The 12,000-nt window shown below is 52.8% G+C and overlaps 1 protein-coding gene across 1 annotated transcript in view; it reads left to right on the plus strand.

Moving 5' to 3' along the window:
* KPNA3 (karyopherin subunit alpha 3) overlaps positions 1–12,000 on the plus strand; it is a 1,475,105-nt gene that overhangs the window by 652,165 nt on the left and 810,940 nt on the right. The gene's annotated exons all lie outside the window — the stretch shown is intronic.

Consider the following 12,000-nt stretch of genomic DNA (forward strand, 5'->3'; position numbering starts at 1 on the left):
GACGACGACGTTGTCGAGGGTGCCGACGGGGCCCCTGATCGCCCGTCGGATTCCCCTCTGCCAGCGCCGCAAGACAACTCGGCGGCCATTTTGTTGGCTATACAGTCCTTATGCTCAGAGATAAGGACGAGACTACCGTTGCCGACGGAGGAACCTCTCCCGTCGGGGGATCCTGAACCGGGACCTTCTGGTGTTCCCCCACCCAAGAAAAGAAGGATTCACCCTCCACCTCCTTTTCAGCCGTCGCGCCCCGTCCAGCCCTCCTCCCCGTCCACCCGAGGGGATGATACGGGGACTGACACGGCAGCGACGGGTACGGACGACTAGGTATACGACGAGGATCTACCGTCGTCACCTCCCACCAGGGCTTCTCCGCCCGACGAGATTGGATCGTTCCACTCCATGATCGCCAGGGCATCCGAGCTTTTCCAACTCTGCCCTGAGGAGAAGAAAAGGGAAGGATTCCTTTATCAACGGCGCGAGGCCAAGAGGAAGACTGTCCTCGCGGTGCCTCTACTGGACGACATTTGGGATGAGGGCCTCGCCCTCCTCAAGAACCCTTCCACGACGCCAGCTAGAGGAGACCGGTACGAGAAGAAGTACCGGGTCCCGGACGCGGCCCCCCTGTGCCTCCGGGCGCAGCCTACCCCGGACTCCGTCGTCTCCGCGGCGGCCAGGAAGAAAGCGGGGGGGGGGGGGTGCGGCCTCCACATCGACTTCCCCACCGGACGGCGAGGGAAAGAAATTGGACGCTATGGGACGCAGGGTCATCTCGTCTGCAGCGACGACGATTAAAGCGGCCAACGCCTTGGCTATCGTGGCCCGCTATGGTACAAACTGGCTCCCCTGCTGAACTTCCTACCGGACGACAAGAGGGCGGATGCCCTGGAGATCCTACAGGAAGGTGAGGTGGCGTCGGACCACGCCATCACTATTGCGACGGACATCGCCGACACTGGGTTTCGCCAGTTGGGCAACGGCGTGTGCCTTAGGCGGCGTGGATGGCTCAAGGCTATGGACTTCCGTCAAGACGTACAGACCAGAGTCCTGGACATGCCGTTTGATGGGAACAACCTGTTTGGGAAAACAGTGGACGATTCCCTTCAGGCCATTAAAGCGGACACTGAGACGGCCCGGGCCCTTGGGGTTCTGCAGCAACGACGGACGCCCTTTCGGAGCAGCAGTGGCAAGGGCGCCTCCAAAGGTTCCGGCGGCGGTTTCTCCACCTACCGTCAAGCGGCCCGCTCGTCGCCTCAGGAGGCCTACAGAGGACGAGGCAAGTCTGGCGGACCCCGCCGTCGTCGCCAAGGAGGTCAAGGCGGCAAAGCCTCGTCGAAACAGGATTGAACCGGCCGTGGGGTCGGGCCCCCACCGAAGCACCCCGGTGGGAGGCCGGCTGGCAAGCTTAGTCAGCGTGTGGGAGTCCATCTCCACCGACCGTTGGGTGCTGGACGCCTTAGCCCGGGGCCACGCGCTCGAGTTTCAAAGAAGGTGCCCGCGCGTCCCCCCCGTGGCCAGGAAAGAGCTTCACGTCCCTCAGCTTCTCCTGGAGGTAAAGGCGATGCTCAGGCAGGGCGCCATCGAACTCGTCCCAAAGAGGCTTCGGGGCTCCGGAGTTTACTCGAGATACTTCCTCGTGAAGAAGACGACGGGAGGATGGCGCCCCATCCTAGACCTGCGACGTCTGAACAAGTTCATCAAGGCGCAGAAGTTCCGGATGGTCACCCTCCAGCACATCCTGGGTCAGCTGGAGGAAGGAGACTTCCTGTCGTCGTTGGATTTGGAGGATGCCTACTTCCATATTCCCATCCTAAAGGGGCACCGAAAATTCCTCAGGTTTGTGGTCCAAGGGCGTCACTACCAGTTCAAAGCCCTCCCCTTCGGACTACGGTCGGCACCCAGGGTATTCACCAAGTGCCTTGCACCGGTGGCGGCGCAGCTGCGCCGCGAGGGGATCCACGTCTACCCCTACCTGGACGACTGGCTCATCCGAGCCAAGACGAGGGAGCTTGCCGTGGAGCACACGGCAAGGACCGTCCAACTTCTCACGGACCTGGGATTCTCCGTGAACTACGCCAAGTCCCACCTGGTACCCGCGCAAAACGCACTGTTTCTGGGAGCGAAGCTCGACAGTGTCCCTTCTGGCCTCCCCGTCGGAGGAAAGGACCATGTCCGTCCTGGGCAAGGTACAGCGGATGTTGGTTTCCGACGCGGCCAAGGTGAGGTCCATCAAGTCCCTCCTCGGAATGATGTCTTCTTGCATCTACCTCATTCCCATGTGCAGGCTCCGGATGCGCCCGTTGCAGGAGTTCCTGGACGCGCGCTGGATCCAAACGACGGGCGGCTTCGAGGAGAGGATCACACTCGACGAGAGTTTCCGCCGAGCGGTCCGGTGGTGGGGCACCCGCGCGCATCTGACGGCGGGCATGGACTTCCAGACCCCAGACCACCAGGAGACAGTGACCACGGATGCCTCCCTGGAAGGGTGGGGAGCGCACACCGAAAATCTGCACGCGAGAGGCCTTTGGCTCCCGACAGAGAAGTCCCTCCATATCAACGTCCTGGAGCTCCGTGCAGTGTTCTGGGCCCTCAGGTCCTTCCTTCCGTCCCTCAAGGGCAAGGTGGTGAGGATCTTCACCGACAACACCACCACCATGTTTTACATCAGGAAACAGGGCAGAACCAGGTCCCCAGCACTGTCCAAGGAGGCGCAGGACCTGTGGCATTGGGCCGTCGCCCAAAGGATGTTTCTGGTGCCGTTTCATCTGGCAGGGATAAAAAACACCATCGCCGACTCACTCAGCAGGGAGCTGCGCTCATGCCACGAGTGGGAACTACGGCAGGATCTAGTGGATCGCCTCTTCCGATGGTGGGGCACACCCCAGATCGACCTGTTCGCGACGGCGACGAACTCCAAGTGCCGGAGGTTCGCCAGCAGGTTTCCCCAGGCGAGGAGCATGGGCGATGCTTTCTCGTTCCCCTGGGAGGGCCTGTTCCTCTACGCGTTCCCTCCTTTGCCACTGCTAATCCGGCTCGTCAACCAGCTCAAGAGGTCACGGTGCAGGATGATCCTCGTCGCACCTGCGTGGCCGAGGCAGATATGGTTCCCGGACCTTCTGGACTTGTCAGCGTCCCCGCCAATCAAGCTGCCGGTGGACGCGGATCTACTCAGACCAGGGCGTCCTCAACTCTTAAATGCTACGGACACAAATGGAAGAGGTTCTCTGTCTGGTGCCACGCACAGAAGATTAACCCTCTACGGATTACGGCTCCCCAGGTACTGCCGTACCTGCTGACGCTGGCCAAAGCTGGACTGGCACACGCGTCCATCAAGATTCATCTTGCTGCGATCTCCCGATACACCAGAACCACGGGGCGGACGTCCTTGTGGTCTCATCGTCTGGTGAAAGAGTTCATGAAGGGACTGTTCAGATCGTTCCCGCCGGTGAAGGCTCCGGCCCCGGCGTGGGAGCTCAACGTGGTGCTGACCAAGCTCATGGGACCTCCGTTCGAGCCTCTGCACTCGGCCCCGTTGAAGTTTCTGTCGTGGAAAACAGCGTTTCTTGTGGCAATCAACTCCGCACGACGGGTGGGAGAGATCCAGGCCCTTTCCTACAAGGCCCCGTACTTGACTTTTCACGACACGAGGGTAGTGCTCAGGACGCACCCCTCCTTCATGCCCAAGGTACCGTCGGACTTCCATCTCAACAAACCCTTGGTGTTGCCTGTGTTCTTCCCGTCGCCTTCGTCGCCGGCTGAGAGGACTTTGCACTCGCTGGATGTGGCTAGAGCGCTGAAGTTCTACGTGGACCGCACGAAGTGTTTTCGGAAGACGTCACAACTCTTTGTGAACTTTGGACCTGTCAATCAGGGGAAGGCTCTCTTGAAGGCTTCCATTTCCAGATGGCTCTCCGGCTGTATCATGTACTGTCATCGGTTGGCAAACCGACCGCTGCCTGGCCGTCCGAGAGCCCATTCCACCAGAGCGATCGCAGCTACCAGGGCGTTCCTTTCTGGTGTGCCCCTGCTGGACATATGTAGGGCTGCTACGTGGAGGTCGACGCACACCTTCACGAAATTCTACTGCGTCGATCGGGATTCCAGGGAGGAGTCCAGGGTCGGCCAAGCAGTGCTGCGCAACCTGTTCGCCTGAGGTGAGCCTGGTGAGGAGGTAAGATGCTTAATGTTGAGTTTGATGTAATGCTTAATGTTGAGCCTTTGCCACCTCCCGTGGTTGTGCATGTGTGTACTGCTATGTATTCTTTATTCATGAGCATGTGAATCCATGCCAGACCCATGCTGGAGAACAACAGTTACAGGTAAGTAACTTGTTCCTACTACAACACATAGTGGCTCCCATCCAACTGAAAGAAATACTATGGGTAAAACAGGAGGGCCCAAAACGCACACCACTAATGAGAACACTTGGCCGGAAGGTCTGGAAGAGAGCGCATAACTTACTGAAACGGGTAAATCCCTACTCACCAGAGGTGCTGATAGCAGCTGACACATGCAAGGACCGCTCAGACATGGCAGTAGCAAGAAAATGGGAAGAGATGGGGATATATACATGGGGGTGATGTATATGAAGATAGGGTCTTTCAGGAATTCGATTCATTACAGGAAAAAGAGGGGCTACCGAGCGGGCAATTCCTCTGGTATCGCAGTCTGGGAAACAGCTAAAGAAAAATGGGAGGGTTGGCCAGAGGAACCACAAGAGAGCCTGTTACTGACCCTGATGTATAACTTGAATTGCGGCTGGAGACTGACATGTAGGCTGTATTGTATACTGATACACACCCAACCCCAAAGACACAGTGCTGAAAGAGCAATGGGAGGGATAGACCTAGGCGCAACCATAACCGAGAAAGAATGGGAGAGAATACTGGGCTTTCCGAAGGCTGTGTCCAGGAACCAACGCTTCAAACTAATACAATTGAATGTGCTGTATCGCACATACATGACCCCACACAATAGCTGTTTAAAAAGGAAGCGAGTTCCCAATGCCTGTGGTGCAGGGGCGAGGATGCTGACATACTACACATGTTCTGGGAGTGTGTGCAGGTGCGAAGTTTCTGAGCATGAATCGAGCGAGTATACAGAGAGGCGGGAATACGGAAGTATGAGTGGTCACTGAAAGAATGTCTGCTTGGTGCCTATCCCCGGATCAGCTAACACAAACATGTGGTCAGGTTCATGGACCTGGCATGCATACTAGCCAAAAGAAAGAACCATCGCCATATCCTGGAAAACAGCTACCGGGCCATAATACGAAAAGTGGCGCAAGGAATTTGAAAGGTGGGCAGAGGCGGAGACAAAGGCGTGGGTGGAGGGAGCGAACAGGTCAGAAGCAGATGGCATGGATAAATGTGTAGCATGGAAAGTGCAGCTCTGGGACATGTTCCACCCGTCCGACGGTAAGCCCCCCATGAATGCACCAATTAAGACAAAATAACACCTGAGATGTGCCCATTTAACCATACCCCGACAACAAGTGACATCTCCCAATCGAGATAAGGGTAAGCAAGCTACTGCCCCTAACACTGAAGCGATTGCCCCAATGAAGGTCATGAGGAACTCTAGCACGTGTAGGAAGTTGTTAATGGTTATTCGTTGATAAATGCAGGCATGCGATACGGAAACTGAAATGCACAATTGTAACTATGCAAATGCCAATCAAAACATTCAAAAATAAATGGGGGCCATCCCCAAGTGGATCTGTTTGCCTCCCACGACAACAAGAAATGCCAGCAGTTAGCCTCCTGGCAGGGCCCGGCTCCCTGGGCGATGCTTTTCAGCTACAGTGGAACTACATGAGGGCGTACGCCTTCCCGGCCACACCCCTGGTTCACAGGGTGATCTGCAGGATAAAGCAATCGCCTCACTGCAGGATCATTTTGATAGCTCCCTGGTGGCCGGCGAGACCATGGTTCTCCGAGCTGCTCAGCACGTCAGACAGGCCTCCCATTCACCTACTGCTGGGCCCGGCTCCCCTCCTTACACAGCAGGGGGGGGGGGTAGGGTTCTCCACCCCGCTCCTCACAAACTAGCCCTCGCAGCGTGGTTCCTGAGCAAGCCACTCTGAAACACTTGAACCTATCGCAGGCTAACCTGGAGATCCTTACAGGGAGCCAGAAGCAGAGCTACCAGGACCCAATACACAAGCTAATGGTCTAGATTCTGTCATTGGGCCAGCTCTAAGGATCAACCCTTTCAAGTGCTATTTGGATGATGTCCTTTCCTTTTTGGCACACCTCGCAAACTCCGGAGTGCAAGTCGACACATGCTGCGCTTAACTCGCAGCCATAGGTGCCTACAGAAATTCAGAGGGTCTCTTTTCCTCCTGTAATCCTGTGGTCAAGCAGCACCTGGCTAGCCTCCACAGACTCTACCCGCCCATAAAGAGGCTGCACCTAGCCTGGGACCTCAATGTGCTGTTGGGCACATTGGCAACGCACACCTTTCGAGCCGATTGCGTCCGCTGACATCAGGTTGGTAACCCTAAAGACAGCTATGCTCGTGGGCCTCACCTCAGCTCGCAGGGTCAGTGAGATCCAGGCCCTTTTAGCCTCTGAGCCCTACACCACTTTTCACAAGGATAAGGTGGTCCTCTGGGCTCTCCCGGATTTCCTACCCAAGGTCTCATCCGCCTTTCACCTTAACGAGGAGATTGTTCTACCTACTTTCTTCTCCGAACCCAAGGATGAAGCTCAGTCTTGCATCACCTCGATGTCGGACACGCTCTGAAGTATTGCATGGACAGGACCAAGGATTTCCGCAAGTCTGATGCCCTTTTTGTTATGTTATGTTATTTTGCATTTATAAAGCGCCTTATATACCATTGGTATGGTCTGAAGGCGCTGGTAGGTTGAACGCCCTTGGGAACCGAAGTTCAGGTCAGTAGAGAGTAGAGGGAGTCCAAAAGTGAGTGTGCGCACCAGGTATGTGTGCAGCTGGTGCGGAAATCGAGTGGTGGCTGCTTCTTAGCTGTAGGTGTGGTGGTTGAGAGGTCAGGAGTATGTGTTCGCTCTCGTCGGTTTTACCCAGAACGAGTGTGGCTGCGTTAGGCCGGAGGAGAACGCCTGGCTGGGGGGGGTTGAAACCAGCAGTGATTACTTAGTGATGTGGAGTAAGCGGGAGATGTAGATATGAGAAGTTATACCGAATGGTGTCATAGTATCTGTTCTAGATGAGTGGTGGTGTAAGGGGGAGAGTAAGCGTGGGGTGTGGTATGATGTATGTTTTCAAGTGTTTCCTTCATTCCAAAGCATATTAAGTATCGTCCGTTGCACATATTCGTCCGTTCCTCATACTCGTCCGCTCCACACATTCGTCCAGTCATTATCATCGGCTAGTTCACACCCTCGTACACTTCTAAAACGCTGTTGGGAACAATTCTGAATTCAACTTCCACAGAGAGGCTATTAGGTGCAACTTTCAAGTGTAACTGGGTACACTTCTAAAATGCTGTTGGGTACACTTCTAAATGCAGGTGGTAACCGTTCTAAAATCAACTTTCAGATAAGCTATTGGGTGCAGCTTCTAAATGCAATTGGGTACACTTCTAAAATGCCGTTGGATACACTTCTAATTGCAAGAGGGAACAATTCTAATTCAACTTTCTCAGAGGGGGTGCGGGGTACAGTTCTAGTTGCGAGTGGGAACAGTTCTTCAACTGTCTCAGAGGCAATTGGGCGTAACTTCTAAATAAGATTGGGTATACTTCTAATGCAGGTGGGAACAATTCTAAAATCAACTTTCATAGAGAGGCTATTGGGTGCAAACTTTCAGGTGCAACTGGGTACACTTCTAAATGTCGTTGGGTACACTTCTTCATGCAAGAGGGAACAGTTCTAAATTCAACTTTCTCATAGAGGCTATCCGGCGCAACTTCCAACTGCAATTGGGTACACTTCTAGATGCAGGTGGGAACAGTTCTAATGCGGGTGGTAACAGATTTAAATTCAACTATCGCAGAGAGGCTATTGGGCGCAGCTTCTAAATGCAATTGGGTACAATTCTAAAGCAGGTGGGGACAATTCTAAATTCAACTTTCACAGAGAGGCCAATTGGGCGCAGCTTCTAAATGCAATTGGGTACAATTCTAAAGCAGGTGGGGACAATTCTAAATTCAACTTTCACAGAGAGGCCAATTGGGCGCAGCTTCTAAATGCAATTGGGTACAATTCTAAAGCAGGTGGGGACAATTCTAAATTCAACTTTCTCATGGAGGCCATTGGGTGCAACTTTCAGGTGCAACTGGGTACACTTCTAAATGCAAGTGAGAACAGTTCTAAATTCAGCTTTCACAGAGAGGCTATTGGGTGCAGCTTCTAAATGCAATTGGGTACACTTCTAAATGCCGTTGGGTACACTTCTACATGCAAGAGGGAACAATTCTAATTCAACTTTCTCAGAGAGGCTATCCGGCGCAACTTCCAACTGCAATTGGGTACACTTCTAGATTCAATTTTCATAGAGGTTGTTGGAGATTCCATCTAAGTGTGGCGTATGCTAGCAATCATTAGTTCACGTTATACTGCGGGCCATTGAAATGTAGGTTAGTGTGGGCAGGCTATTGGGAACACTTCTAGATTCAATTTACCAGAGAGGCGATTGGGCACATTTCTAAATTCAATTTTCCTCAGAGGGTACTGGGCGCACTATTAAAATCAATTGTCCAGAGAGCCTATTGGGCACACTTCTAAATGCAACTCTCACAGAGGCTATTGGGCACACTTCTAAATGCAACTTTCACAGAGAGGCTATTGGGCACATTTCTAAATTCACAGAGGCTGTAGGGCGCACTTTCTAAATGCAACTTTCACATGCTAACATTCACAATTCCATCTAGATGCGACGCAGGCCAATATTCACAATTCCATCCATGAGTGGACATGCTAACATTCACAATTCCATCCATGAGTGGAGATGCTAACATTCGCAATTCCATCTAAGAGTGGACATGCTAACATTCACAATTCCATCTAAGAGTGGACATGCTAGTATTATGGCACTCTGTTATTGGTAGGTAAGATAGTGGCAGGGGTTTTCTGGAGTAGAGTGATTGCTCTACTCCCCACCCATGCCACACTTACGGTTTTTGTTGGTTTGTTGGCTTCCTTGGCGTCCCCTGCGGACACCTGCTGACACATCCTGGAGCCGCCTCTGTAGGAGCCGCCCTTTGCCTTGGGGCCCTTCGCCACAGGGGCTGCCGGGGAGAGGGCTGCCCTGGGAAAGTCGGGGATAAAGGGGAGGTGGACGAATCGGGGCCAGGGGAGGACAAAGGGGGCGGGACTAAGGGAGGAAAGCTGCCGTGCAGAAGGGAGGCAGCAAGGGCCTCCTAGCCCCAAAATGGTGGCATGGGGGGGCAGGGGCAACACAAGCACACACGCTTACCTGGGCCAGTATGGAAATGGCCGGGAAGGAGCGGGGAGAGGGGGACGCAAAGAGGGTACAAGGGCCTGGGGGCACAGAAATTACTTTGTGGGGGGGGCATCTGGGGTCGGCTTGCCCTGCGCAGCACTCACCTGCTTCCTGATGGTAAAGGAAGCAGGGAGGCTACCACGGGTCGCTAGACCCCTGAGACCACAGGCCCAGTTAACCAACGGGGGGCGGGATGGGAGGCGGGAGCAGGGTGATCCAGGAAGGAGCGGGGAGAGAGGGACGCAAAGAGGGTACAGGGGCCTGGGGGCACAAATTACTTTGTGGGGGGGCATCTGGGGTCGGCTTGCCCTGCGCAGCACTCACCTGCTTCCTTTTGTCACCTTCGGAGATGAAAGGCCAGGTTATCAGGCTTCCATCTTTAGGTCAATGGTCGCAGCCATCAAGGAGGCCTATGATGGGCAGCACAGGCCAGTTCTGGCCAATTTGCATGCCCATGCCATCAGGGCCAAGAGCACGGCTATTGCCTTACAACACCATGTGCCGTGCCAGGTCATCGGTAGTGCGGCCACCTGGACCACCCCCTCGGCTTTTTGCAAGCACTGTTTGGACGTCGCCTCTAGGTCAGACGCGGCTTTCCGTTAGGCAGTTTTGAGAAACCCATTTGCTTATGGAGAGTCTCCTTGCCACCCTAGGGATACATTCAGTTGTAATCACCCATACAGTATGGAGGAAAGAGGCGGGACGTAAGAGTAATTAATAATTACTCACTGTAGTGACTAACGTATTCTTAGTGCATAATCCCCTTTCCTCCATCCGTCCCACCATCCTCCCCCCTAATAATACTGGTGTCATTAGGCAATGTTGCATTTTGTCGATGCGTCAATGGGGACTAAGTGGCGCTAGTGGCTGGAGTCAGGCAAGCGCATGATCCCAGGGCCGCGCCCGCACTACATTTAAAGGGGAAGGTTTTTTTCTGGTGAAAAAGGTTCCGTCTCCCTTCCCTCGCAATGGACGAACATCTAGTATGGAGGAAAGGGGACTATGAGTACTATTAATTACTTACCTTTTCTCTTTGTAGATCAAACGCACACCATCTTATGTGGAGTGCTGGGGGTTACTTAGTAGCCCCTTTTCCTACCTAGTGATGTAACATTTGTTACCCTCACTGCTTTAAATGGCTGGTGGCAGTGGTTTAATGTTCCTACCATTGTGCTTTTCTACCACAGGCTGAATCCTCAGTTGCAGTATAGCAGCCATGGGGGAACCATTTTGTCAAAATGGCCCGGTCTGCTTTTCTTTTTTTTTTTGCCATTTTTTGTTCGTGAGGAGCCAAATAACTACCAGAAGTCCCGCCCCCTTGTTGCCCATATGTTGGGAACAGAAAATGGCGCAGTAGCAGTGAGGGTGCCCATACCTCAAAGAATCCTTGAGACAAGGCAAGGTATCCATTGAGAAAACCCTATATGCCTTCACAAAGAAATAATGGTCTTCTCGAAGCCCTGCAAGAAGTGTGAAAATGAAGGAGAAAGAAGACTAGTGAAGTCATGCAAAGTAGAACGGAAGCACCCAGACGAGATGCCAATGAAGAAAGAATTTAGACATTATGAAGAATTTGAGGTTGAAGTATCCAAGTAAGCAGCATTTCGGGATCGAAATGGAGATTGCGCGTTGCGAAGAAGCACTGAAGAAAATGCAGTCATTTTACAATTGTACAGATGCCGTAACGCAAGTAGACGAAGTAATCATGAGACTGGCCACGCAGTAAATAGGCTGCAGGTGATGCGCCAATGTATGTTCATAGGAATGTATAGAATCGGGATGTTCCACAACGCACTTTAGCAAACTTGAACCCTGTGAATGGAAAGGGCTTGAAGTGTGGCGCAGTTGAATAAAATAGCTGGCAAAGGAGAATTCAAGAAAGGTGGCCTGGCCCAGTGTCGAGAGTGGGGAACCGCTGTGAGCCTGGTTATCTATCTGTTCAAGAAGCTACGTGAACGTGAGAAAGAAGCAAGTTCCTGTTTGAGGTGTAATGGAAAAATAATGGAAGTGCCAAGGGATCTTCATTTAAGAGTATTTATGCAACAAAAGAGCTCAAAACCGTGGTCTGCAGTCACATGGACAGATGATAATAGACTTTGGGTCGAGCTACACCAAAACCAGAAGAGAAGACCGTGCCACACTCCCTTTTATTCTCAGGCATAGTGAGCCTCTGCAAGACCAAGTTCAAAGCCTTAATTGAATTGCAGACCGCAGGAGTGATGATGGATGTGGGCTAATTGGGTGGGGAGGCATGACCATGCCGTCCCTCCCAGCACCTGGGGTACCAGCTTGCGTGCTGCTAGTAAGTGGAATATTCCAGAAGAGTAAAAGCGTGCCAACCAACTATAGAGGGCCACGTAGTACAGATCCATATAGTTTAAGCCACCAATAGGGTGTTGTGTATTAGTATGACACAGAAGATGACTTGCACTTGGGATGGGCTTACTTGTCCACCTTATCTTAGAGACCCAATTAGAACCGCCGGCTATATAGAAAGTATACCTAGATGTTCCTTTTTAAGCCTATTAAAATCCAGCTTAGGTTTTTCTTAGTTTGGCACGTAGGATGACGTCA

The sequence above is a fragment of the Ambystoma mexicanum genome, chromosome 7q (assembly GCF_040938575.1).
Source record: "Ambystoma mexicanum isolate Mex_15411 chromosome 7q, UKY_AmexF1_1, whole genome shotgun sequence".
Taxonomy (NCBI): Eukaryota; Metazoa; Chordata; class Amphibia; order Caudata; family Ambystomatidae; genus Ambystoma; species Ambystoma mexicanum.